Source organism: Mustela lutreola, chromosome 13, assembly GCF_030435805.1.
Source record: "Mustela lutreola isolate mMusLut2 chromosome 13, mMusLut2.pri, whole genome shotgun sequence".
In the NCBI taxonomy this organism is placed as follows: domain Eukaryota; kingdom Metazoa; phylum Chordata; class Mammalia; order Carnivora; family Mustelidae; genus Mustela; species Mustela lutreola.
The window spans coordinates 40,555,891-40,582,257 of NC_081302.1; the positions used below are offsets into that span (position 1 = coordinate 40,555,891).

Sequence of the window (26,367 nt, forward strand, 5' to 3'; positions counted from 1 at the left end):
AATTAGGGGAATTTGCTTGTGTGCTACAGACGGGACATGCCAGAACCATATAATGGGAATGAGTTTGTATTGTGTAATTGGTTTCTTGCTAGAAAAACTATCACTGTTTTCATTTTCTGAGCATGGCTGTGGCTCCAAGCTTATTCAGTGGTAATGGTCTGCATTCTGATAGGAGCAGGAATAGACATGGCATTCACGAGCAGGACAGGCTTCTCTTTTAAAGAATAGAACTGAACTGCCTTTGACAACATATTTCTAGAAGATGTTCATTTACGGCAAGGGGGAAGTTTACGCGTGATTTGCTTTGCTGATATATTCACCTAACACTGGTGGGTGGATGTGAGTGGGAAAATTGCCCAATTTTAGTTTTCTGTTAAAAACTGAGTCTGCTGGATATGCTCATTTACAATGGCTAGATTCAATCCTCTGAAATGGTTAAGAGTGAACAGAAGGGTGGAGCGACATTAGTGGAAAGCAACTGAACATTCCAAACAGTGAGGAAAAGTAGGGAAATTTTCACCCGTATCATTCCATAATTTTATCTTTTTTTCTTTTTTTTTAAGTTGAAACATTGAGAGGATTATATTTCTACCCTAGGTCTCTTCTACATGTGTCTTTATTGTCCTCATTACCCTCTTTTAATTTTAAAGCTATTGATTCAACACTGGGGAAGAAACTTGGCCAATAACTTTATTGTAAAATTAAAGTTATATTTTCTTTCCTGCTTTGCTTCATGACATGTTACTTATATAATCAAAGAATAGACAATATCTGGGACCCCGATATTGATGGGGACACTCACTTTACAGGAATTTGAGGCAATCATCAGATTCATTATATCTAAATTGTGCATCTAAATGATGGAATAGAGAAAAAAAGAGAGTAGATGGAGAAAAGGATAATATATACTTAATATTCTCAGAATATATTTTATGGAAGACTTAAAAACCATTGAGATCCAGCAGCTGCATGCAGAATTTAGCAGACTGTTCAAATGGAGAAAGATGGATTTGTACATCTGTATCTACTCTGGCCGCAGTCTGACTCTCGTGGTCATGACTGATATCCCCTAGCCTCTAGGGCAACATTCAAATGCATGGGCAGAAACAAAATAGAAATGGTTGAGTTTGGAAGAAAGCATTTATGAGACCATTGCAAACAGCTCATTTAAAAGGTTTTCAAAATATGGTTGTAATATTGCTCAGTCACTTCATTCTGAAGACTCTTAAAAGTCACTCGCCTCAAAAATTGTAAGCTCATAAACACTGTTCTATTTCTTTCTTTTGTGGTTCTGCTTTGTTAGTTTCAACAGTGAAAAATCACAGTGAACAAGATTGGTCTCTGTGAGCAAAGACCTTAAATTTTACTTTGTGTCCAGGAGCCAAATCATTAAATACTACTATATATTTACTATATATTAATATGTAATACTATATACTGATATGTATATACTAAGATTTAACATATCTAAAAAGATGTCAAAATCTGGTGTTGATGCTATGGAGATCACTATGTTTGTCAATGAGGTCTGTCTGCCAATAAATTTCCCTAATTGCTGATAGCCCTCAGATTCTACATATTGTTTTGAACTTTCCCTTTTTTTTTTTTTTCCCCCAAGCTTTCTGGTGGACTAACACAAAAGAATGTGGAAGTTTCAAATATTTTTAACTGCCCAAATGTTTATTACATAATATCTTTTTGATGTCTGTTTTTTCTAGCCACTCAGCTAGAAGTTTCTATTCGATATATCATTACAAATAATTTCAGAAAGAATAAGAATGGTTCTCAGCTTTAATATTTTGTGATATTGCTTAGATTTTGTGGCTGTTTGTACTGTTGCATCTGGGTTTTTAAAAAATTAACTCTAGGGCACTTGGGTGGCTCAGTGGGTTAAGCCGCTGCCTTCGGCTCAGGTCATGATCTCAGGGTGCTGGGATTGAGTCCCGCATCCAGCTCTCTGCTCAGCAGGGAGCCTGCTTCCTCCTCTCTCTCTGCCTGCCTCTCTGCCTACTTGTGATCTCTCTCTGTCAAATAAATAAATAAAATCTTTAAAAAAAAATAAAAATAAAAAAAATAAAAATAAAAAATTAACTCTATTATTAGATAGGTAATCATTAATAGGGCTCCAATATATAAATAAAATAAGTTAAAAATTTACTCAGTTGCTTTCCTCATTAAAAACAAACAAACGACAAGATGGGATTGGGAGGGAGACAAACCATAAGTGACTCTCAATCTCACAAAACAAACTGAGGGTTGCTGGGGGGAGGGGGGTTGGGAGAAGAGGGGTGGGGTTATGGACATTGTGGAGGGTATGTGCTATGATGAGTGCTGTGAAGTGTGCAAACCTGGTGATTCACATACCTGTACCCCGGGGTTATATTATATGTTTATAAAAAATAAAAAATTAAAAACAAACAAACAAACAAATGAACAAACAAACAAACAAATGAACAAACAAACAAACAAATGAACAAACAAACAAAAAAACAGAAAAAACTTCTAGTATTGTATTTTGTATGGGTGGCCTTCTAAATAAAAATGCTTTGTGACTTAATAGGCATGTAAAATAAATTAATTAATTAATAGATAAATAAAGTCAATGGTTTTCACATTAAAAAAGACTTTTAAATATATTCAGACTTGTTCTGAAGTTTGACTTTATTATATTCATATGGTAGCTGTTAATATATTTATAATTCATATAAAAATACATCTATTCTGACATATTTTGGAAGGTGCTACAAATTTATAACTTTGAACTATGTGGTTTATAATGGGTAGACTTTAAGGCAACCTCATGTTTCGCATGTTCATACCTATTCATACCTATGTATGCTCAAATTATTCATACCAATGTGTAATCTTCTTTCTTTGAGTGTGAGAGGCAACTGTGACTTGCTTCTAACCACTAGCATGTGGAGGAGGTAATGGCATGTTATATCATCTATGGAAGTTCCATCTTGTTAGCTGACTTAGTCTGGAAACTCTCTTTGCCAGTGTGATGAAAAAAGTGGCTATATTAGGAAAGATCACATGGATAAAGTTGGTGGGTAGGCTCTAGGAACTCTAGCACCTTTTCAGAGTTGAGGACTCTCTCCAGCCAACAGCCATCAAGACACCAAGCCCTCAACTATACAGCCTCAAGAAAACAAATTCTACCAACCATCTGAAGGAAAGAATAGACAATCTGGAAGTAATGTCTTCCCGAAGCAGTTCGCCAATGAAAACATAGCCTGCTAAACATCTGGATTTCTGATACATCCAACCTGTGACAGAGTCAGTAAGTGTTGTTTTAAACATCTAAGTCTGTGGTGAATTTGTTAACACAGGAGCAGTTAACCATACATCAATAAGTTCATATTTAAAGACTTGGCAATGTAAAAACAATAGTGAAATTAGACAAAAGGACAAAATGAGATGAATGTGAATTAACATGAGAGAAAAAATAAATAAGAGGAGACATCAGTATTGGAGTAAGCAATATAACAAAACATATGTTGTATTGTCACAAAATATTTCTACTAAATACATACTAGTATAATGCAGTCATCCTTGCATAAAATGTCAACATATAAGGGTAATAGAGTTATAAAAGAGAGCAAATATATCTTGTGTGGCTTTCATTCTTATTTTCCTTAAAGTTAAAAATAAGAACTATTGCTAAAGATTATGCTGTATATAACTAATATGTCCTAAATTATAACTATTGGCTCTATTGGGTCTTTAAAATTTATCATTTTTAATACCTATGTTATTTAAGATTTATTTGTTGTTTTAGTGGTACACAATAAATGCTGTGTTAATATTTTAGCATTTCCCTCATCTACACACAGGGATAGAAATTATGATGTGGATGAAGGACACTGATGATTCACTGGTGGAAGGGGGGGACCATAGGGAAAGGAATGGAGGGGCTGTAAATAGAAACAGACAAGCAAGTATTCTCTTGGCGTTGATGTCTGTTCTCACATTTTCCTGGGCCCCTTACACTGGCACAGCTCTGCTGTTTCTTTTTTTTGTTTTGTTTTGTTTTGTTTTTTAAGATTTTATTTATTTATTTGACAGAGAGAGATCACAAGTAGACAGAGAGTCAGGCAGAGAGAGAGAAAGGGAAGCAGGCTCCCTGCTGAGCAGAGAGCCCAATGCGGGACTCGATCCCAGGACCCCGAGATCATGACCTGAGCCGAAGGCAGAGGGTTAACACACTAAGCCACCCAAGCGCCCCACAGCTCTGCTGTTCTTGATAAGCCCACCAGGTTGAGAGTTAGATCCATAGTCTGGGAGAAGGACTGCTTTTTTCTTATTTCTCTTTCCGTGTGTGTGTGTGTGTGACTTTTTTCTCTACCTAAGTGTCAGAGCTCAGCAATGTAAGAGCTCAGTGGTATGGACATGGGGAAAATGGCCTAAGGTGCTCATTTAGACTGCTTCTGGCTTAGGCTCTAGATGAGTAACTCAAAGAGAGAAAACATCACCTAAGCCCATTCAAGCACCCCAAATATAGTTTTTTTTTAATTAATCTTTTTTATTTCAGAATACTTTTTGAGTATTCTAAAGTGTGAGTGTAGGATAGAGTTCCATATACACCCACTTAACTTCCCATTTTATTTACATATTAGAAAATATGTAAATAAATATATATTTGTATATTATCATAATTAATGAACTGGTATTGATGCATTATTATTAACTAGGGCTCATTTTTTTTTTCATATTTCTTTAGTTTTTTCTACTCTAAAATCCCATACAGGATATCACATTGCAATTAGTCATCACATCTCCTTAGGCTCCTTTTGGCCATAGATTCTCTCATATTTCCCTTGTTCCCTTTCCTTGTTTTTCATACCTTGACAGTTGTGAGGAGAACTGCTCACATATTTGTGGAAGATCCCTCAACTGGGATTTGTCTGATTTGTTTCCTATAATTAGACTGGGGTTATGGGTTTTTGGTTGGAAGACTGCAGAAATAACTTCTGTTCTGATCACATCATACGAAGAGTACATGAATCGACATGACTTATTGGTGTTAATCATGGTTACCTGGCTGAAGTGGTATTTGATAGATTCCTCCACTGTGAAATTTTTCTTTTTCTTTTTCTCTTTTCAAAGTGTATTCTTTTGAAACAAACCACCACGCATTCCATACATAAGGAGTGGGGAGTTCTATATACACTGTTCACACTGATAAGCATCAGGTAAAATCTTTATTTGAGATACAATAGAATGAGATAATGTAGACATATCTCCATAGACATATAATATGTAAGTTCAGCCATAAAGTATCTATATATTTTATCTATATGTCTATCTAATAACTATTATGTTTTAAAGATTTTATTTATTTATTCATTGACAGAGAGAAAGAGCACAGACAGGGGGAAGAGAGGAGGGGAAGGGAAAAGCAGGCTCCTCATTGAGCAGGGAGCCCTATGCGGGGCTCCATCCCAGGACCCTGGGATCATGACCAGAGCTGAAGCCAGTTAAGCCACTTAACCAACTGAACCAGCCAGGCATCCCTCTAAAAACTATTATTTTCTAAGCTATATGCACTTGAATAGTAAGGTTGAACTCCAGAGACCCAGAGAGGTATAGAAAGCTTTTACTAGGCTGTACATTTTAAAACCATCTTATGAAACTTTGTTAAGTCAATAATATTGCAGAAGCAGTAGGATAAACTGAAAAGAAATAACACCATGAAAAGGAAAAGGAAGAACATTCATGAAGGAAATCAGAAGCAAGAAAGACTCTCTGGACTGGCGAAGTCTATAAAGAAAGAGCTATAAAGGACACTATCTTAGGAGCCCTATAGTTAATAACAGCAACCAAACAAAATTTGTGGGTTATTTAGAATCAACTAGGATCAAAAACATTTTAAAATAAAAATATGTAATAAATTTTTTTACAATCAAACATACATGGTACTTGGGATATAGATAGATAGATAGATAGATGTGTGTATACACACATGCACACATTTATATGCTAAAGACATTGGTGTAAAGAGTTTATACCATTATAGAAGAGGTGGGTTTGTATTGTTCATATTGTTTTACAATCCATACCATTGTAAACCTGTGTACTGGCTCATGTACGTGAATAATGTAGAAGTAAGAAAGGCTTGAGCCCTAATCTGATGAGGGATTCATCTCTGTTTCTTTAACATTTCTTTATTTTGTTCTCTTCCTTTGTCCTTAGGCTGATCTCCTCACGGTTAAAAGTAATTAGAAATAACAGCATCTTCATTTTCCCATAGGTAGAGAAGAAACACTTCTTACCTAGCTATTCAAAGAATAGTCTTGTAATTCTTCCACAGTTGAGCTGATCATTTTGGCTAGGGGAATGGAATCTGTTGGCTGGTTTGACAGACCTTTTACCAAACCACTCTTCTTCTTAACAGTCACCTCCCAAACTCCAACTGCTGGTGGATTTCTTCATGAAACACAAGGGCTCAATTCTAGACTTACCCATATCCTAACAAAATTATAGAGAGTGTTAGGGAGGAGAAAATACAGTGATCAAATATAGAGAACTTTCTATGCCTTGATGTATCCGGGAGCATTTTTCTGCCTATACTAATATCTTTTTAGCTGTGAAAGAACTACCTTATATTTTCTCCTTATTACCCAGAGAATATGACCTAGGTAGTTAACTCTAATTTATTGATCTATAGATCACATGTTTTCAAAATCAGATCTTGTCATATACTGGATATATCATTATTTTAGAAAATTTTAACAGGATGTCAGTACACTGAGAACATAGTAATGATTCTGATATTACCAATTATATATATATATATATATATATATATATATATATATATACTTACTGTTTGAATAAAGCAAACACCTGGTTGCATGAGTGGATTGTGAAGTCAGGTGTGTAACTTTTTTTTTTCTTTGAAAGAGTTTAAGCTTTGGATGCAAAAATCACATTTTTGTGTTTGGTTTTCTCATTTTCCAACTTGTAAAATATTTCCTAGTGTATTTCTTAGAATAGGAATGGAATAATAATTAAGTTAATACTTCTGTCTTTAGATTAGGCAAATATAAATATGAACTAATCCACTTTTGGATGAGTAATAGTTCAGACAATGATATGTTTATTTAATTTGTTTATCACTTGTAAATGTCCATTGATGTACTACACACCTAACATCATTGCTACCATATTATTTAGCATTAATATGGCACATTGAATTTTCAAGATGCTATAATCATTAATTAGCCATACTTCATAACACTCCTTTGAGATAATATAGTGATATAGAAAATTAAGTTACAGATAATTTAGGTTGCTGACCTGAAGGAATTACTACTCATAAATGAATATATTGTAAATTATGGTTAGTAATCTGTGGAATTATTGAGCTTCTTGCATTGATATATGCAAATATAGATAATTCAAAAAGTATGTTTGTTATAGCTATGCCATTTCTGCCATGTTATTTAGTATTATGACATTTGTATACTCTCAGAACGTCTAAAATGAGAGGTTTCCAGACCTGGGAAGAAACTGAGGAACGTGAGGGTGTGTGGAGTTAATTGAAACTTGGGTACAAGAAATGGTGTCATCTGAACAAATCACTATGCAGAATTTAAGGGCCGGCTGAGAGCCTCAATGGGGAAGTTCTGGGAAAATGAGAATGTTTTGCAAATAGACCTTTTAAAAGTGCTCATCTTAGTAGCTGTATCAGATGTTGTAGACTTCTATCATTTTTTGTTTAAGTGACCAGCTACTTTTACTATCTTCACTGTTCTCTATTGTAATCTCTGTGGGATATGTCGCACCTTGAAATACTTGTTCATATGTGAGTTAAGACGTTTGATTAACTCTTTTTTTTGTTTGTTTTCAGATAGTTTAGCTTGACCAGCTGTCCTGTCTCTGCTCCTTCATGGTAGTTACTATAAGAGATTATAAACTGTAACTCGCCTGCTTGCAATAAATCAGCAACTTGTAGGGTAAGCAAAAAGACTTTGGGGACAGACTGGGGCATGTTAATAGTATCTAGTACTGGGGAAAAAGGAAGGTACTTATGATGTTTCAGAGATATAATGAGAGATGAGAGGATCCCAGCCTGTGTAAAATTCCTGCTGTGGTGGGAAAAGATATTCATGGCTTAAAAGAAGGGAGTCACTCAAGTTACTTTGAGTAATGAAGAAGCTGTTTTAAGAATAACTATTTAGACAAGAAAAAATGCATAATTAGGCCATGAGTAGATAGAAATTATAATATTGCAGAGCAATAAGAGAATTTAGAAACCTACTTTTTTTTTTTTCCTTGCAGGGGGTGGGATCTCAGGCAGTACATAAGCTGTAGATCAGACAGAATTATTAATGATTATGGTTTCTGTTCTAAAACAATTCATGATCCTCCAAATTTTTATAACTCCACCCTTTTGCTACTAGTTTACTTTGTCTTGTTTTCCATTGTGCACAGATACTTGATTTGCCATATAGTTCCTATTTACTCCTAACTCTTCTTTCCTCATAACTCCAGCATGAATCTTGCTCTTCACCTTACCTGACATAAAGTATTTCAGGGTATTCCTTGAGCGGGCCTTTCTAGATTTATCTTCTGCTAAAAGCCACTTTATTGCTCCTACATTTTCCATTTCGAGTTCCTGAAAGATAAAATATGATCACCTAGTTGATCTGTGTTTTCTCTTCAGTGGATTGACCAGGACACCATGGATCTGGAAATCATCTCATTGTTTGGTTTTCTATGGCTTTGAGAGTAGGGTTGGGGTGTCAAGTGATTAAAAATATGTCTGTTTAGATTTTTCTTTAGAAGTTAATAGTAAAGAAGCTCAAAATGATCAACTTATTTCGCATAAAAAAATGGCTTCAGAACAATGTAAAGAGTGCCTATGATAAAAGCTTGTAAAACATAGAAGGGAAATACAAGGAGGTAATAAATGACAAAGGGGAAGTCAGAGACATTTTCATACAGACAATCTACTTGAGTTAGAGTTGAGTAGCCATTTTCCAGGTCCTTAAGTAGGCAGAAGAGCTTTTCAAAATGAGAGAACATATGCCAAGGTACAGAAACAGAAAACATTTTTATACCTTTGAGAAACCATAAATAGTTTTGTCTGGCAGAGGAGGTAAAGTTCAGGAATTGTCAGGAATCATTTGCAGTAAAAGTTAAGGACCAGATAATGGAGATCCTCTACATCAATCAAAAGATTATGAATTTTATCCAATGAGTGATATGGAAACATAGAAATGTTTTAAGTGGATATGTGTCACACTTAGATATGGATTTTCAAAAAAGTATTCTGGGAATACACAAGACTGAAGATGAGCTAGATGGGTGATGAAGTAGGTATCATTCGCAATGGTGCCGTCAAAAGAACAAGAGAATGGGATGGCAGAGATGGTTGGAATGAAGATGTAAGGATAAATCAAAAGCTGCTAGTGAAGAATCAGTGGCCCTTTCTCTGTGCAATCACCATGGTGGCTGGAATCCTATACGCATATCCTGAAAATTAGAAGAACTTCAAGGCCCTCAATGCAGCTCAGTATGGTGGGGTTCGGGTTGGCATGTTGTCTGTAGCTCCCCACTTTGACTTTGACCAAACCAACTACACCCCTAAATTTCTCCATAAATTTCCAGCAAGTTTCCAGCACTTTAAGGTAACCATGGATCCTGTGTATTTGAGAGCAATGTCACAGCCTACCCTGTGAGCAACGAGGAGCTGCCAGGATGTACTCTAAAAACAACAGGTGACACATTAGGTGAACTTTGTTGATAGCAGCATAGTGCCACCAGCCAGTCAATACCTTCCACGTTGGGCTTCATGTGCCACAACAAGCAGGATACAGAGCATGGAAATGAGGAGGTGGGATAACTTTGGGGGCTGTTGGGTGCTCACTTGAAAACAAGGACTTTTTTGATGGAGAACACAAGATGTTGGCTAACATCACAGTTGTCTGAACCCCGCAGTGGCTCCATCAACAAGTCCTGGGGCTTTCTCTCAACCAGACCTCCGCCAATATTAGCCACTGGTTCCTTATATGCATTGACTAGTCCCACTTCCAGACTGTTCGGGGAAAGGTGAAACTCTTTCCCAGAAGGTGAGAAGAGAGCCCAGTTTGATGTTAAAATGTGTGCAGACATGTAGCCTAAAATGGATACATCACAGAAACTGAAAGGCTCACCAGAGAAAAGCAGAATCCCCAGCCAGAGTGTAAAGAGGACTTTCCCTGTTGCTGAGGAGATGGATGAAGATAAAGCAGGTACTGCCTGCTAAGTCAAAGGCCAAGAACTCCTTTACTCACCTGATCAAGATGACCTTTATTTTGAATGGCTTTATGTGCAAATGCTCCAACAAGGACACCCTTTCTGTGGTACTGCTGTAGTTTGATAAGGATGGCTGATCCCTATGATACTCCAAGTACTCCTTCTTTGAAGAGCTCACTTAGAACTTCATGTTTGTGACCTCATCAATGGAATGTTCCAGTGACTGGACAAGCTAAGGAAGAATGCCTTTATGAGTGTCTTCCTCTTTGGAACTAAGAGTAGTCACTCCATTTTGGGAGTCTATGTCTTCCAAGGCTGTGAACTAGATCCTGGAAGCAAGGAGACCCAGAGAATGGTTTGAGAGTACTTTCCCTGGGAGGGGACCTTCCAGCATGTGCGCAAAGTCTCCAATCAGAGCAGTATCTTTAAGTGACCATCTCTTGCCATTGACCCAGATGTCTGCACCTGCCCTTTAGAGAGATGAGAGGTAGTAAAGAAACTGAACATTGAAAGAAGAAAAAAAAAAAAAAAAAGAAAAAGAAAATCAATGGGTGTCAGTGATAGGTTCTTGATTTTAAAACTAATGATCAAACATTAACAATGTGAATATTCTTGTTAGATTATCATTTTTAAGTCATTATTACATTTTTATTTTGGTTATGGGATTTTTATTAAGAATGACTGCTGAAATTTTATTAATGATGTCTAAAAGCACCAGGAACTTTTCACAGAAGAGAAGATGATTGAAGGCTGAGAGGTTATTTATACGGTTATCATTTATTAAACTAGGGTAAGAGGTAGTGGGGAAGGGCATTCTAATATCAAAGACTGAAAAAAAAAAATTCTTCTGCTTCTATAAAGCTGGAATCTACCCTCTCAGTTATTGAGGAACTGAAGTCATCTTCACAGTTAGGGGGCTATCAAATTCATCATAAATTCCTGGTAACTTCATGGACATATATATAGGGTAATGTTACATGCAGACATTTAATTCATTTGCTCATTTATAAAATACTTATTGACAACTGTTCACTCCACCTCTGCTCATAAATGTTAGAGCAATAAGAAATAAAATATATATTTTCAGATACGGATAACTACAATGAGTTAAAATAAAACAGAAGTCCCACCCAGGGTACTGGAGTCTCTCAGATGCCCTTGCCTTCTTCCCACACCAGTGTGAAGGTCCAGAAAGAAGGGAGTTACTTCTTCATACCTGGAAGGCAAAAGGATCTGAAATTCTCATCAGATCGTATCCCTTCTGTTCTTACATCTTATATTATTAGCCTGGTAATTTGGTTTGTTGCATATGTATTGAATACAAAGTTGATTAAAAATGCACTCTCTTTGACCTCTACAATTTATATTCTGATGTGATAGAGATATGGTGGCATTCAGGAATATGCATTTTTAACAAGATTCCAATATAATTCTTATTCGAGAGGTCTGTAGTATACAATTTTATAAGTGCCAGTAAAGTTAATCTTATTTCTTATTTCTAAAACAATATATTAGTATGAAGTCAGGTGATTGGCCTGAAATGTGCTTGCAGAACAGATATCAAGTGCAAACTTTGAGTTTAGCTGCCTGGTAGAATAAAATGCCCTGAAAGCCAGACTTCCAATATTTCTTAGAAGTGACAGAATATGGCAAAACATCCTTGTCAAACATTTGCCATGCTGGAGCTTATCCTTAATTTAACTCCCTAGAAGTTACTTTTAGTGGGCTACTTAGGAATCATAACTCTTGTGGTAACCAGCCTACATTAGAGAGAATTTCTTTGATTTATTTAATTTTGGCATAGAAGACTGTTTTCCACTCAGAGGGTCAGAAACAATCCAAAATATATAATACCCTTGTTTTTATCTTTAAAGATTTATTATTTATTTATTTATTTATTTGAGAGAGAGAGAGAGAGAACGAGTGAGGGAAAGGGGCAACGGGAGAAGGAGAGAGAGACTCTTACACAGACTCAATGATGAGTGCAGAGCCCTACCTGGGGCTGAATCTCATGATGTGAAATCATGACCTGAGCCGAGATCATGACTCGAGCTGAAATCATGAGTCAGCTGCTTAACCAACAGAGCCACTCCGGCGCCCCACCTTGTTTTTAACCTTTAAATATAAGTTTACTTGAATCTCTGAAGTTTTTAATTTATGTGCTTACAATTTTGCAATTTAAGGCCAAGAGCATAATTACTGTAAATTCAAGAATGCACAATGTCAACTTTTTTTGTCATCTTCTTTTGTTTCCTTTAAATGTATGAATTTGCTTTCATGTTATGAAGCAAGTGTTTACTCTGAAGTACTACCTAATGTAACTCTTCAACCACATTCCTCCTGTCTTTGAGGTGATTAAGCTACATGTGTAAAATATTTATATTTTTGATACTAGGAACTTACTTGTTTCTTCCTTATGGCAAGAAACTTGTTAGTGTTTTTAGTCTCAATAGAGAAAAGAGTTGTAATTTTTATGTTTTAATAATATTTGGATAACTAAAAGCCATATGTGTGTAGTATAACTTAGCAATTTATTACAAATGAAAAGGCATCTGGCTAGCTTCAGCAATAATTTCTATTATGAGCACATTTTTTATGCCTTCAAGCTTTTATTTCAGATGTGTGTTGGGAATGTACATGGTATTGTTATAGATCAAAGAATTTACTATATCAGAAATGTTTGGAGGTTTCTTTTCCTCCTAATTAATCTCAGAAAGTTCACTAATTCTATATCTTCTTTGACTTTCTATTTGCAAGTTGGAAGCCCTGATAATAAGCCTAGATTAATTAGAGTAATGGGCTAAGACAGAGTTGCTATAACATCTGGTAGGATTTGGACTTTGCTTCTGGGAAATGCAGTGCACATAAACACTAACAGCAAAGGGTCATATCCAACAATTATCAAATTTACCGGATTTCAGTACTTCCTAGATTGCCAGTGAGTTTCTAAAGGAAATTGCTCCATGCCAAAATTATGTATCAAATGATATTTCCATGTTGTTGCAAATGGCAAGATTTCATTTCTTTTGATGGCTGCATAGTATTCCATTGTGTATATATACCACATCTTCTTGATCCATTCATCTGTTGATGGACATCTAGGTTCTTTCCATAGTTTGGCTATTGTGGACATTGCTGCTATAAACATTCGGGTGCATGTGCTCCTTTGGATCACTACATTTGTATCTTTAGGGTAAATACCCAATAGTGCAATTGCTGGGTCATAGGGCAGTTCTATTTTCAACATTTTGAGGAACCTCCATGCTGTTTTCCAGAGTGGCTGCACCAGCTTGCATTCCCACCAACAGTGTAGGAGGGTTCCCCTTTCTCCGCATCCTCGCCAGCATCTGTCATTTCCTGACTTGTTGATTTTAGCCATTCTGACTGGTGTGAGGTGATATCTCATTGTGGTTTTGATTTGTATTTCCCTGATGCCGAGTGATATGGAGCACTTTTTCATGTGTCTGTTCGCCATCTGGATGTCTTCTTTGCAGAAATGTCTGTTCATGTCCTCTGCCCATTTCTTGATTGGATTATTTGTTCTTTGGGTGTTGAGTTTGCTAAGTTCTTTATAGATTCTGGACACTAGTCCTTTATCTGATATGTCGTTTGCAAATATCTTCTCCCATTCTGTCAGTTGTCTTTTGATTTTGTTAACTGTTTCCTTTGCTGTGCAAAAGCTTTTGATCTTGATGAAATCCCAGTAGTTCATTTTTTCCCTTGCTTCCCTTGCCTTTTGCGTTGTTCCTAGGAAGATGTTGCTGCGGCAGAGGTCGAAGAGGTTGCTGCCCGTGTTCTCCTCAAGGATTTTGATGGATTCCTTTCGTACATTGAGGTCCTTCATCCATTTTGAGTCTATTTTTGTGTGTGGTGTAAGGAAATGGTCCAATTTCATTTTTCTGCATGTGGCTGTCCAATTTTCCCAGCACCATTTATTGAAAAGGCTGTCTTTTTTCCACTAGAGCGTATCATGCTTAGCGAAATAAGTCAAGCAGAGAAAGACAACTATCATATGATCTCCCTGATATGAGGAAGTGGTGATGCAACATGGAGGCTTAAGTGGGTAGAAGAAGAATAAATGAAACAAGATGGGATTGGGAGGGAGACAAACCATAAGTGACTCTTAATCTCACAAAACAAACTGAGGGTTGCCGAGGGGAGGGGGTTTGGGAGAAGGGGTTGGGATTATGGACATTGGGGAGGGCATGTGATTTGGTGAGTGCTGTGAAGTGTGTAAACCTGGTGATTCACAGACCTGTACCCCTGGGGATAAAAATATATGTTTATAAAAAATAAAAAAAGTATAAAAAAAAAAAAAAGGGATAGATAGCTTTATGGGCCAGACTGAGGAATTTATCACTATCCTAGAAGTATTTGGAAGTCACTGGTTGGAGTTATGTAAGGAAGTCAGAGTGATCAGTTTTATGTTTTGAAAACTGGTTCCAACAGGCTACAGATAGACATATTTTTCTGTTAGGTTTCAAAGTAAAGTAGAAGGAGCTAGAGAAGTAGAAGGTGGACTCTTGCAATTAACCAAATATTGCAATAATTCAGACAAGAAATAACAGTAGTTTGAATTAGGATGAAGATGGTTGGATAGAGAGAAGTGAACTGACATGAGAAATATTTCCGAAATAAAATGATAAGACACTGAAAAAAAAAATGATATTTCATTTTTTCAAAGAGGAATTTTGAGGTTAAGACAATAATTTGTGGTAGTCCTCTGAACTAATTCTTAAATGATTAGAAGTTTTATGTGAGTTTGAAAATAAAATTTATGTCTTTAGCTTAACTGATTTAATTAATTGACCAAAGTCAGTGCACAGTAATGTACACTTTGAAGAACCAGGTTACTCGAAGAAAATAGACTACAGAAATCCAACAAAGACATAAAGACATAAAATGGAAATAGAAATGAGTTTATCACAAAAATAGGAACCATAAATCCTATACCTTTCCTAGGAGTGGGTTAGGGTTTTGTCCTTAATCAGTGAACATGAAAAGAGAAATCAAGTTTTTTTATACAAACTACAGAATTCTTAAGGTAAATAATAACAGTTGTTTAGGAAACACATAGATGTTTCTGATTAATTGAAGAAATCATAGAAAGTGATACAATAAAGTAAAAGTTCTTTAAAGTGTATTCTGTTCATATAATTCACAAATGCATAATAAAATATAGAATGCTGTATAAAAAATAATAAAATGTGGGGTATTGTATTGACTAATATCCCAAGGCCCACTGCTGAATTTAATGATATTGCTTTATTAGATCATCTTTCAATACAGGGCCTGGCTTGATATTTTACCTGTTTTATTCTTCTTATAGATTTTAGTCTTAGAATTTAAACTCTGAGATTTGGGTTGACAACCAAAGGATGTGAGTATGATTCTATTATATGAAGTTTTACAGCAGGCAAAATGAATCAATAGTGATTTAAATCAGAACCATGGTTGCCTAGGGAGAGGTTTGGGGGAAGATTGTAAAAGGGCATGAAGAAACTTTCCAGGTGATAGAAATACAGTGCTTGGGATGGTCAGTACATGGAGCTATATATTTGTCCAAATTCATCAAGTTGTGCATTAAAAATGGGTGCATAAAGGGGCACCTGGGTGGCTCAGTGGGTTAAGGCCTCTGCTTTCAGCTCAGGTCATGATCCCAGGGTCCTAGGTGACCTAGGTGCCCTAATTTGTACTTTAATTATATTCTACTGTGACACACTTTTTCCATGTCAAAATGTATTTTCAAATACCGTTATTATTTTATTCTCTTCATGGTTAGAGGCCAGAGGCCGTGTTTATCTCGTTTACCATCATATTCCTAGTCTGTGACCCATAATTCACATTCAAAAATATTTTTAGAATGTAAATAGATGATAAGATCATCAGAATTCTATTTTCATTGATAAACTTAAAATACTTAAGCTTCCAAAAGTGTATTTAGAAATTAGTTGTCCTACAGAAATCCTACTAGAAATCCAATTGTCCTACAATTTAACTTTGAAGCTCTCTGATTTCCAGAGGAGTGAAATATTTGCAGTTTTGTGACTACACTGTTATAGGTATACCTACTATGCATAAATATGAATATTAGTGTATATCATATTATTAGCTGAATAAAAAAGGTAGGCTTCATGACACTAATTTTATATACATTAAAACTACCTGGACTATATTAACAACACTGTCAAAATTCTAAATAATTTTATTGCTAGTTTTTAAAAATATTTTTGTCACGACTTTGTGTATTATGTAACTTTTCTCTCGGTTTTTATTTGATAATGAAATGAGAATAACTTACAGCTGAACTCAATGGTAATTTACATACTCTGATGCCCTCCACTTTGTTATCATGTAGGGAACTATGACACATTTCCAAAGTGACAGGAAATGCTACATTTCTAGACTCTCCAAGTATCTGAAGACCTTAAACCACAGAGCTGCTCCATCACAAGAATTACTTCAAAATGAAGGCTTCATTTAAGAGACACGGAATGAATGTCACAGACTTAGAGGGAATTCTGGAGAATTTTAACCTGCCCAAGCTTCAGTTTCCTGATTTTTAAAATAAAGAAATTGAGTTAAACATTCTTAAAGATCTCATTCAAATCTATGTCTTTAATTCTGTGATCATCATAGGATTATGTCTTTTTTTTTTTTAAGAACTCAACCTGAAAATAATAATAAGATACGAAATATGAAGAATGAGATTATCTTTTAGAATTTAGGATGACATGGTAATGACTTATAGACTAACACTTATTTTCTCATTTTATGTCTCAAAAACTGTATCTCCAATGAATGTAAAGGTAATTCCTTAAAAGATGGCCCATTAAAATAATTTTCTCTCACCCTAACAGACTAAACAGTATGAAGAATTATGACAGCTTTTCAATCTTATATACCTTCTAATTCATATTATTCTTAAAATCCAGCACTATCTACAATTTAGCAATATCTCAATGGCTGTTCATTATTATTATAGAAGATGACATAATTAAGAAAAAAATATCATTATTTATACTATTAGATCATAGTTATTTCACTTACAGTTTGCAAACATTTTACATGAAAAACAAGAAAGAAAAAAAACTGTATATTTTGAGAGACATTATTACTTCAATCCTAAATCTCTCCCTCATGATTTTTGTACCATTTTCAATATTAATACCTTGAACACACACACACACACACACACGCACAAATTCTTAGTAGATGGAGATCCCTGCAGTGTTGAGTACCTCATTAATTATTCAAGAATTTGTAGGTCTAGTTACAGAATCAAAAATGTCATTAATCATTAATACTCCTTGCTTAAATGCATTGGAATAAACATTTACTTCTCACAACAGAAACACCAAGTGTATGGATTACCTCTGTTTAGAAATTGCTTCCTCAGTTCACCCACTGGAAATTTGGTTTGGTTTCAGTCTTCAAAGCCATTTTTTATCAGAGGAATATAGCCTTCATTCTGTCCTTTAAATGAACATTTAAATATTGGTATTTAAATAATTTTCTATTTAAATGGTATTTAAATAATTTTCTAACTTTTTATAAATACCTTTAATTGGAAATTCTGTCCAAAGATAATGTCTTTAAACTATAAATGTTTTAAAAAGTAGATTTCTTGGGGGATCCTGGGGGGCTCAGTCTGTTAAGCGTCCCACTCTTGATTTCAGATCGGGTCATGATCTCCAGCCCCGCATCAGGGTCCATGCTGGACATGGAGCCTGCTTAAGATTCTCTCCCTCTGCTCCCTTTGCCCCTCCCTTCCAAAATAAATAAATAAAAATAAAAAGACTTGTTAAGTTTTATGGCATTTTGTAAATCTGTAAACATTTTCAAATAGAATAAAAAGTTCAGATATTTCAAGGCAATGATCTGGGAGCTAAAGTGAAGTGAAAACTGACATAAACATAAGGTATTAAATGAAAGAAAAATTGATATAATTCAGGCCAAGTGTCTCAATGTATAGATGAGAAAACTGAGATCAAGTGACTAGTTCAAGCTCACATGTGTATTTAGAATCGAAGCTAATGCTAGAAATAAAATTCCAGACTCCTCAGTAGTACTCTACTGAAGCATTACACTGTTATATAATCTGTGTAATGTAACTTCAAACCAACTCTGCTTGAATTGTGTAATTATCTAAAATTGCTTATGAAAATACAACCTTAGGGTAAATTGTTCTGCCCTTTTCTAGATGAATAATCCATGCTTCTTAAATGTGAAACCAGACACAATGAAAGCACAGGATTCCCGGTAGCCATGAGAAAGAATTCTGTACAGTTTGTACCAACTTCAATTTTTTTTTAAATATTTTATTTATTTATTTGAGTGAGAGAGAGAGAAAGAGAGAGAGAGAAGGTGGGGGGAGCAGAGGGAGAGGGATAAGCAGACTCTGCACTGAGCGAGGAGTCTGAAGCAGGGCTTGATCCTAGGACTATGAGATCATGACCTGAGGTCATGACCTGAGCCGAAACCAAGAGTCAGAAACTTAACTGACTGCACTACCAAAGCATCCCAAAACTTCAATTATTTAGTAATTTTATTTTTATTTGCATGGAAATAGGAAAATAGAACAAAATAATTTTGGAAATATCTGCCAACATGTATTATTTGAAAGGTATTTTCTCATTAGGTCAATGGTAAGAATAACAACCTATTTGTGATTTACAAATCTTTTTTGAAAAATATTTTATTTATTTGACAGAGAAAGACACAGCGAGAGAGGGAACACAAACAGGGGGAGTGGGAGAGGGAGAAGCAGGCTTCCTGCTGAGTGGGGAGCCTGATAAGGGGCTCAATCCTAGGGCCCTGGTATCATGACCTGAACCTAAGGCAGACACAATGACTGAGCCATCCAGGTGCCCCAAGTGATTTATAAAACTTTGATCAATTTAATTTCCTGGAAAATCATGAGACTGAGAAGGATTCTAAGAAAACCTAATTAATAAGAGGATTATTTTCCCCAGTATCTTTTCCCTCTAAATTCTGACTTACTCATATAGCTGGTAGGTTTTTCAAGGGTGTTCTTCTTGCAACTAACTAACTAACTAATGCTAACTAATGGATTAGTATAATATATTTCCATCATGTATTAAAGATCCTGAGATGCCTCACTAGCCTATTACTGATTACCTATAGCATAAGTCAATAAGCAAGTGTCGAGAAATGAAACAAGGTCTTCAGAAGCTTTCATATTTTTGTAGAGTTTTAGTAAGGTGAAATTGATACAAGTGGACAAAACCTAAAAGCATATACAGAAGCCCCCTCCTTATCTGTAGTCTAACTTTCAGTGGTTTCAGTTGCCCCTAGTTGAAGGGGGTAGAGATACAGATCATCAGAAGGTCAGTAGTAGCCAGCAGTGCCTGTCATTCCCTTCACTTGCTCTCATCTCCTAGGAATTTTATCATCTCATTGTCCCAAGACGAAGGGTGAAGAGAATAGAGTAAGATATTTTGGGAGAAGAGATGGAGAATGCAGTCACATAACTTTCATTACAGTGTATTGTTGTAACCGTTATATTTTACTACTAGTTATTATTGTTAATCTATTACTGTGCTTAATTCATGAATTACAATTTATCAGGAGCACCTGGGTGGTGCAGTCGGTTAAGCATCCGACTCTTGGTTTCGGCTCAGGTTCTGATCTCAGTGTTGTGAGATGGAGCCCTGCGTCTGGGAGAGGCCTGCTTGAGATTCCCTCTCCCTCTGCCCCTCTCGCTCCTGTGCTGTCTCTCTCCTTCTCTTTGTCTATCACTCAAATAAATAAATCTTAAAAAACAAAAACAAAAACAAACAAAAAACAACAAAACCTTGGGCGCCTGGGTGGCTCAGTTGGTTAAGCCTCTGCCTTTGGCTCAGGTCATGGTCTCAGGGTCCTGAGATGGAGCCCTGCATTGGACTCTCTGCTCAGCAGGAAGCCTGATCCACCCCCCCCTTCTCTCTGCCTGCCTCTCTGCCTACTTGTGATTTCTCTCTGTCAAATAAATAAATAAAATCTGTAAAAAAAAAAAAAAAAAAAAAAAACTTTATCATATGTATGCACGTATAGAAAAAACAGTACAATCAGTAGTTTAAGGCATCCCCTGGGGGTTTGGGAACAGCTCTCCCTCTGTTCCATAAGGGAGGACTACTGTGGATAGAGGATGATAGATCAATAGATAGACAGATAGATGATCGATATTTAAAATCATGTAACTCAGAAATTGTAGAAGAAAGAAAATGTAATTTGATAGGATATTAGTAACATATAGACTATAGACAGGGTGCAGACAGATCTGTGTGGAATGCTTTTTCAAAGTAGATGAATCTGACTTCCAAAAGAAAAAAACAGCAGCTAAGGAGAACTCATGGAAGGCCCAAGGTATCACACAGTGCCTTTTCTGGAAGCACATAATATACAGAGATTATCTCAAGATAAGGCCAATTTCAGCCAGTGAAAAAATGTTTAAAAATGGGAAATAAGGAACTAATGTTAAATTCTGTTTGAAAGGGACCAATTAGGGCCACCTGGGTGGCTCAGTCAGTTAAGCATCTGCCCTCATCATGGTCTCAGGTCCTGGCATGGAGCTGAAGTTGGGCTTTCTGCTCAATAGGGAGTCTGCTTGTCCCTCTCCATTTGTGCCATCACTCATGCTTTCTCTCTCTCTCCCATGAATCAACAAAATCTTAAAATAAAAAAAGGAAGGGACCAATTAGAAAAACACATAATTGGGATGTTCAGAAATATCGAATCAATCAAACACTTGGAACCTTATCAGATATTAAAGTACTTCATATATTTCTCAACAAAGTGGTCACTTAGTAACATAAAAACAGTCACTTAAGCTGCTTTGAACGCTTTTTATACCTATTGTGATGTAGTTGTGTTTTAGTATGGAAATTTAAAAAAGCATTGTCTCAATGAGTTTTTATTACTTATTTCATGTAGATTATTGATGGGCAAGTCATTGAGTCAGGGGAAAGATGCCATCTTTTTTATTTCTGGAATTCTCACCATGTATCAGTAAAGATACTGAAAATGAGTTCTTTGACTAATTAAAAGTTCTGTGGTGGGTCTTTCAAGCTTTTACCAGCCTCATAAACTTAATTACTATTTTGTTACTAACCGTGAATAAGTAGTGGAGATTCAGATTTCTGTCCCTCCTGCTTTCAGAAATTATTCCATTGCCATGTTTTCTCTCTCTCTCTCTCTCTCTCTCTCTCTCTCTCTCTTTTTTTTAATGTGCTTGAGCCCTGAAGTAGTCTGCAAAATAGAAATGCCCAGCTAATGAGTTCAAAGCATTTAAACTAGCTCTAGTTTACATTTGCTTGGGAATCAGAAATCGTGTTTCCCAAGTACCAGTGTTCCATAATCCAATTAAAAAAAAAAAAAACAAACACTTTTCATTATTTGGATTGAACAAATTTTTTACTTATGATTTGACAGACCATTAAAATAAATACATGTCCAGGTTTATGTTAGGCTTTTGCTTAATGCTTTAGTAGAATATAAAATGGCAGGGTTGCTGAATTCTAATAATATGATGGAATTTGGGAATAACCAGCCACAGTGAGGATGAATAACTACAGATCATGTCCACTGGATAAGGAAATCCTTCGAGTTTTTGCTAAGTGCCCTCGGTATGCGAAGGTTCGACTTGTTGAGCTTTCGTCTACCAGCTTCAGTGGACTCTGGGGCAGGATAATTGGCACTGCTGGTTACCTTCAGAACCATTATCTGTCAATTCCAAGGTCTCAAGGTCACAGGCAGTCGTGTTCATTGTACGAGGTTGTTACCAAACTTTTAAGTAAAATCCAGCAGTCTAGAGAGTTTCTCTAAATTAAAACACACATACACTCACAGTCAGAGGAAATGAATGCCCTGGCTTTGCTTGATTTATTTTGAATTGGGAAAGAAGAAAAGATTTGCTTACAAAGCAAACCCCTCTGGAAACTTTCCTTTTATGTGCTCCAGAGAGTTAACAGTACACTTACATTCTGGAAAGAAGTAATGTTACTCCGACTTTTAAAACACCTCTATCTGTGATTCCTCTAAGAAGATAATGGAAAGAGGCTTTATTTTGCAATCAATATTGTTGTTAAAAGACATTTATGGCTTCATGGAACTCACTTAAAAGAACCCCTCAGAAAAAGTAACTGAACAGGAGCTGATACCTGACTATCTTTTCTCTTAATTTAAGACAAGAACATCAAAGTTGCAGGCCCTCCAGCCGTAGCAAAAGTCAAGTGCTGCCATTAGACTACAAGGCAGCCTGTGTAAATTATTAACTTTCCAACTGCAGCATCAAGTTAGCTTCTATATAAAATCATAAATATTAATCACTCAAGGAGTTATTTAAAATATCTAAAAATTTTTGAAGATATTATTTCAAGGGGCTGCAAAACATCTTGAGCTTTTCTAATTTAGAACCATTCACCATTAGAAACATTCGTTACAGGTAACTGGGGGCATCCATCACACTGCTGGGATGATTTTCAGCTTTCTTTAAACCGGCAAAATCAAGAAAGCATGCGTACTCAGGAGAGGTAAAAATTCCATCCTCAAAGATTTCCAACTACCGAATCATAAGGATACGTAGCTGAGGCAGTGACATGCCTACGTGTGGTGATAGAATTTTTTTTTTCCCCAGACATCCAGAGGGGAAGGAATCTTTATTAGTCTCCTACTCCTATGAATGCCTCTGAGTCCCTATGGATTTTATTTATCTCTTCAACCTGTTTTGTAGCATTAGACTTAATCCAATACCAGCCTTCCTTTTATATGGCATGAAATGGCCCGACTGGGAAGAATAAAGAGTTCCTCATTAAATGCAACATTCGATTCTCTCCCTCCCAGACTCATTCTCCTCTTTACTCGATTAGCATGGATTTAGGTGGTGTCAGAGAATTACTTAATCTTGAGTGGTATTACACTTTTGTGCCATCTTCAAGAGCGTGGTCCCCGAGTGAACATTGCTGAACAGCACCCCCTTGTATAAGACTTTCATGACAAATCTCTGAAGAATCCAAGAGACCAATAAAGGGTTATTATGTATTTTCCTGTTGCGTATCTTGCTCTTTTCTGGATGTGAAAGTGAATATTGACTTCAAAAGTTCAACATTACTCGACTTTGGTTGACAGGTGAGGTGAAACACACAGGACTTTGGGAGTAAAAGGTTATACCCCAAAATTAAACATGCTTTCTCTGAGTTTCAGCATTCTTTGTACTGTATAACTGGATCCTTCTAGGACTGGGATGGTCAACGTCATGTTACTATGCACTAAGTAAAATTTAGCTATTTATTTCATGAAATTAAATATTTATATTTCAAGAGATACTTTTTACAATTTCAAGTAGGAAAATTTGAAAATTTTATCAATCTTTCTTGTACAAATAATATGACGTTAGAGGAGTTGAAGAAGAGTTTGGTTAATATAATCAAAATTCAAGAAAGACTGCTTCTACTTCTAATGGCATTTACTTACCAATTGTGCAACCTCAGATAAATCACTTGTCCCCAGAGACTCACAGCTTTCATCTATAATATTAGACATAAATCTTTGTTTCATCCCCCAGAGCAAATGAATGGAGAAAAAAAGAGGATGCTGTATTAGTAATACAACAAAATAAACACTTTCAAAACTGTACAGAAGTGTGGATAAAAGTGTTCATATGCTAGATGATATGAGCTCTGATACATTTTTTTTAAGATTTTATTTATTTATTTGACAGACAGAGATTACAAGTAGATAGAGAGGCAGGCAGAGAGAGGAAGGGAAGCAGACTCCCCGCTGAGCAGAGAGCCCAATATGGGGCTCGATCCCAGGACCCTGGGATCATGACCCAAGCTGAAGGCAGAGGCTTTAACCCACTGAGCCACCCAGGTGCCCTCTGATACATGTTATAGTATGAAATGCATTTATATTTTTAGAATTATTTTACAGTTCGAAATGAAGTTACCAGTTTCTTCATGGTCAGCAGTGTATGACAGGATTTGCATAAATAATTTCTATGTGATTTGACAAAAGTGACACTTTGTGAATTGGACTGAATATGATAAACACAAGAGGGCCTACTGCCTGCCTTCCCTCAGCTAAATTACCTTGAGGAACTGCTACTGGAGGAGGGATTGAACAAGCACATATTAGGTCACCTAAGAAGTAAAAACATGTGTATCGGTATCATTAACGATAAATGTATCGAGTCTCACACAAAGCAAAAGAAAACATTCCTTCTGCTGACTTCATTCAGCATGATAAATAGCTCTGCTGGCTTTTCCAAAGATCATGTGGAAATATCAAATGACTATATAGGCAGAAATAGAGTATCTTTAGAAGCCATGGGGTGCTTGGGACTCAGCTGATTTTCCTATCTTAAATAAGAAAATAAACATATCATCAGCCTTGACTTGTGCATGTATATATGAACGTAAAGAAACTCTGTTTTTATTTTTCACGTACTTATTACTTTTGTATCAAGAAAAATTAAAGCTTGGGAGAGGGTTTTAAATCATGTAAATTTCTTCAAAGGCAAGGTGTAAAAGAATCAGTTGAAGGTGCACATTTTTTGATGGCATCGTTGCCGCTATCATTATTTCTAATTATTCTTGACATTTTGTCCATTATACCACCAGGCTCCTTGGAGGATAGAAATAATCAGCTGGAAGTGAGGACTAGTTAATTATCTATATTGTCTAAAAAAAGTTGTGGTATTATAGATGAAACATCAATTATGGAAATTGGTGATAAACCCTGACAGTAGAAATATATCTTGGAAATGACTCTTAGCCACAAGTTTAGAAATCTTGTATCCTCTCTTCTTCTCAATAAGCTAGTAAAATCTCATTTGTAACAAGCAATATATATAAGAGTAGCTGAAATGAATTACATCATAGGAAAGTATAAAATATAATCGCCTTTTAAGCCTGCAAATACAGTGGTTTTTAAAATTGATTATTTATGCAGGATAATTATATACATTGTTCCTGTCTACACTAACAAGCAATTGTTATTTGGATTTTGTTTATCTTAAACAAAAAATGCTAGTTAATTTTGCAAACATGGTTTTATAAGCATAGTTGTAATTTTTATACGTTCTTAACCCAGAATTTGGACCATATGAGGCTTTTGGATCTAAATGTGGGTTTTTACAAAAGACATTTGCATTGGAAATTTACCAAAGCACAGTTAGGCAAAGGCTAACTTATGAAAATAATTAATTTACCTATAATAATGGAAATGAAGTTGGTGTTTCTACATAATCTTGTAACAATGGATTGAAAATAAAGGTTATCCTTGTTTTATAAGAAATTTTGTCTATATTTTGCAATTTTAAACATCGGCATTTTGCATCCCTTGCTTACAAAGCCTTCTTCAAGTCTTTTTTGAATTTGTAGATTGTATTAGTAAATACAGCAAAATGCCTGGTTTTGTTTTGTTTTGTTTTGTTTTTGTTTTTGGTATTCTGTAAATGAAGTAAAATGTAAATCTTATTAACTGGAACAATCCCATCAACTGACTATTCGTACAGCTGGGAAAATAATAACAAGCCAAGTGTGGTCAGAATGCCAGGCCCCAGTCTGTTCTCTGGACCATCTAGATCAGTGTTGACATCTCAACCTCGTCAAATTCTGCTAACCCAGGGAGCACATAGGCATTGGCGGTATTTGGGGTTGTCTTAGTGATTCAGTGGGAGAACTACTGGGATTTAGTGGAGAACAGGGGCACTAACATACAGGACAGACTGTGCGATGATAATTTGCCCCATTCTAAATTTGCCCCAGGACTGATGGCTGCTCAAGATGAAAGTTGATACACAGATAAATTCTGGAATTCTAATTTCTATTCATTTTATATTTAAAAGTGAAAAAAGAAGTTTTACCATATTGACATACAAACTAATATAATTACATGTGAATGATTCATAAAGTAAGCAAATATGCATATGTTTCCATAGATCCTCAAATTTACTGATAGTGATTTGTAATAAGATAAAACAATGCAATGAAACAATGGTTGAGCATCCTTACTTTAGAAAAGCAATTATCTGTTAACTTATACCTGATAATGGGCACACCCTCAGGACTATCAATACAGCTTAGTGATGGTTTATCAGGACAATTCTATGGTTAGGGT

The 26,367-nt window shown here is 35.8% G+C and overlaps 1 pseudogene; it reads left to right on the forward strand.

Moving 5' to 3' along the window:
• The first annotated feature begins 9,455 nt into the window (after positions 1-9,455).
• On the forward strand, positions 9,456-16,824 carry LOC131813902 (elongation factor 1-gamma-like; annotated as a pseudogene).
• The last annotated feature ends 9,543 nt before the right edge of the window (positions 16,825-26,367 follow it).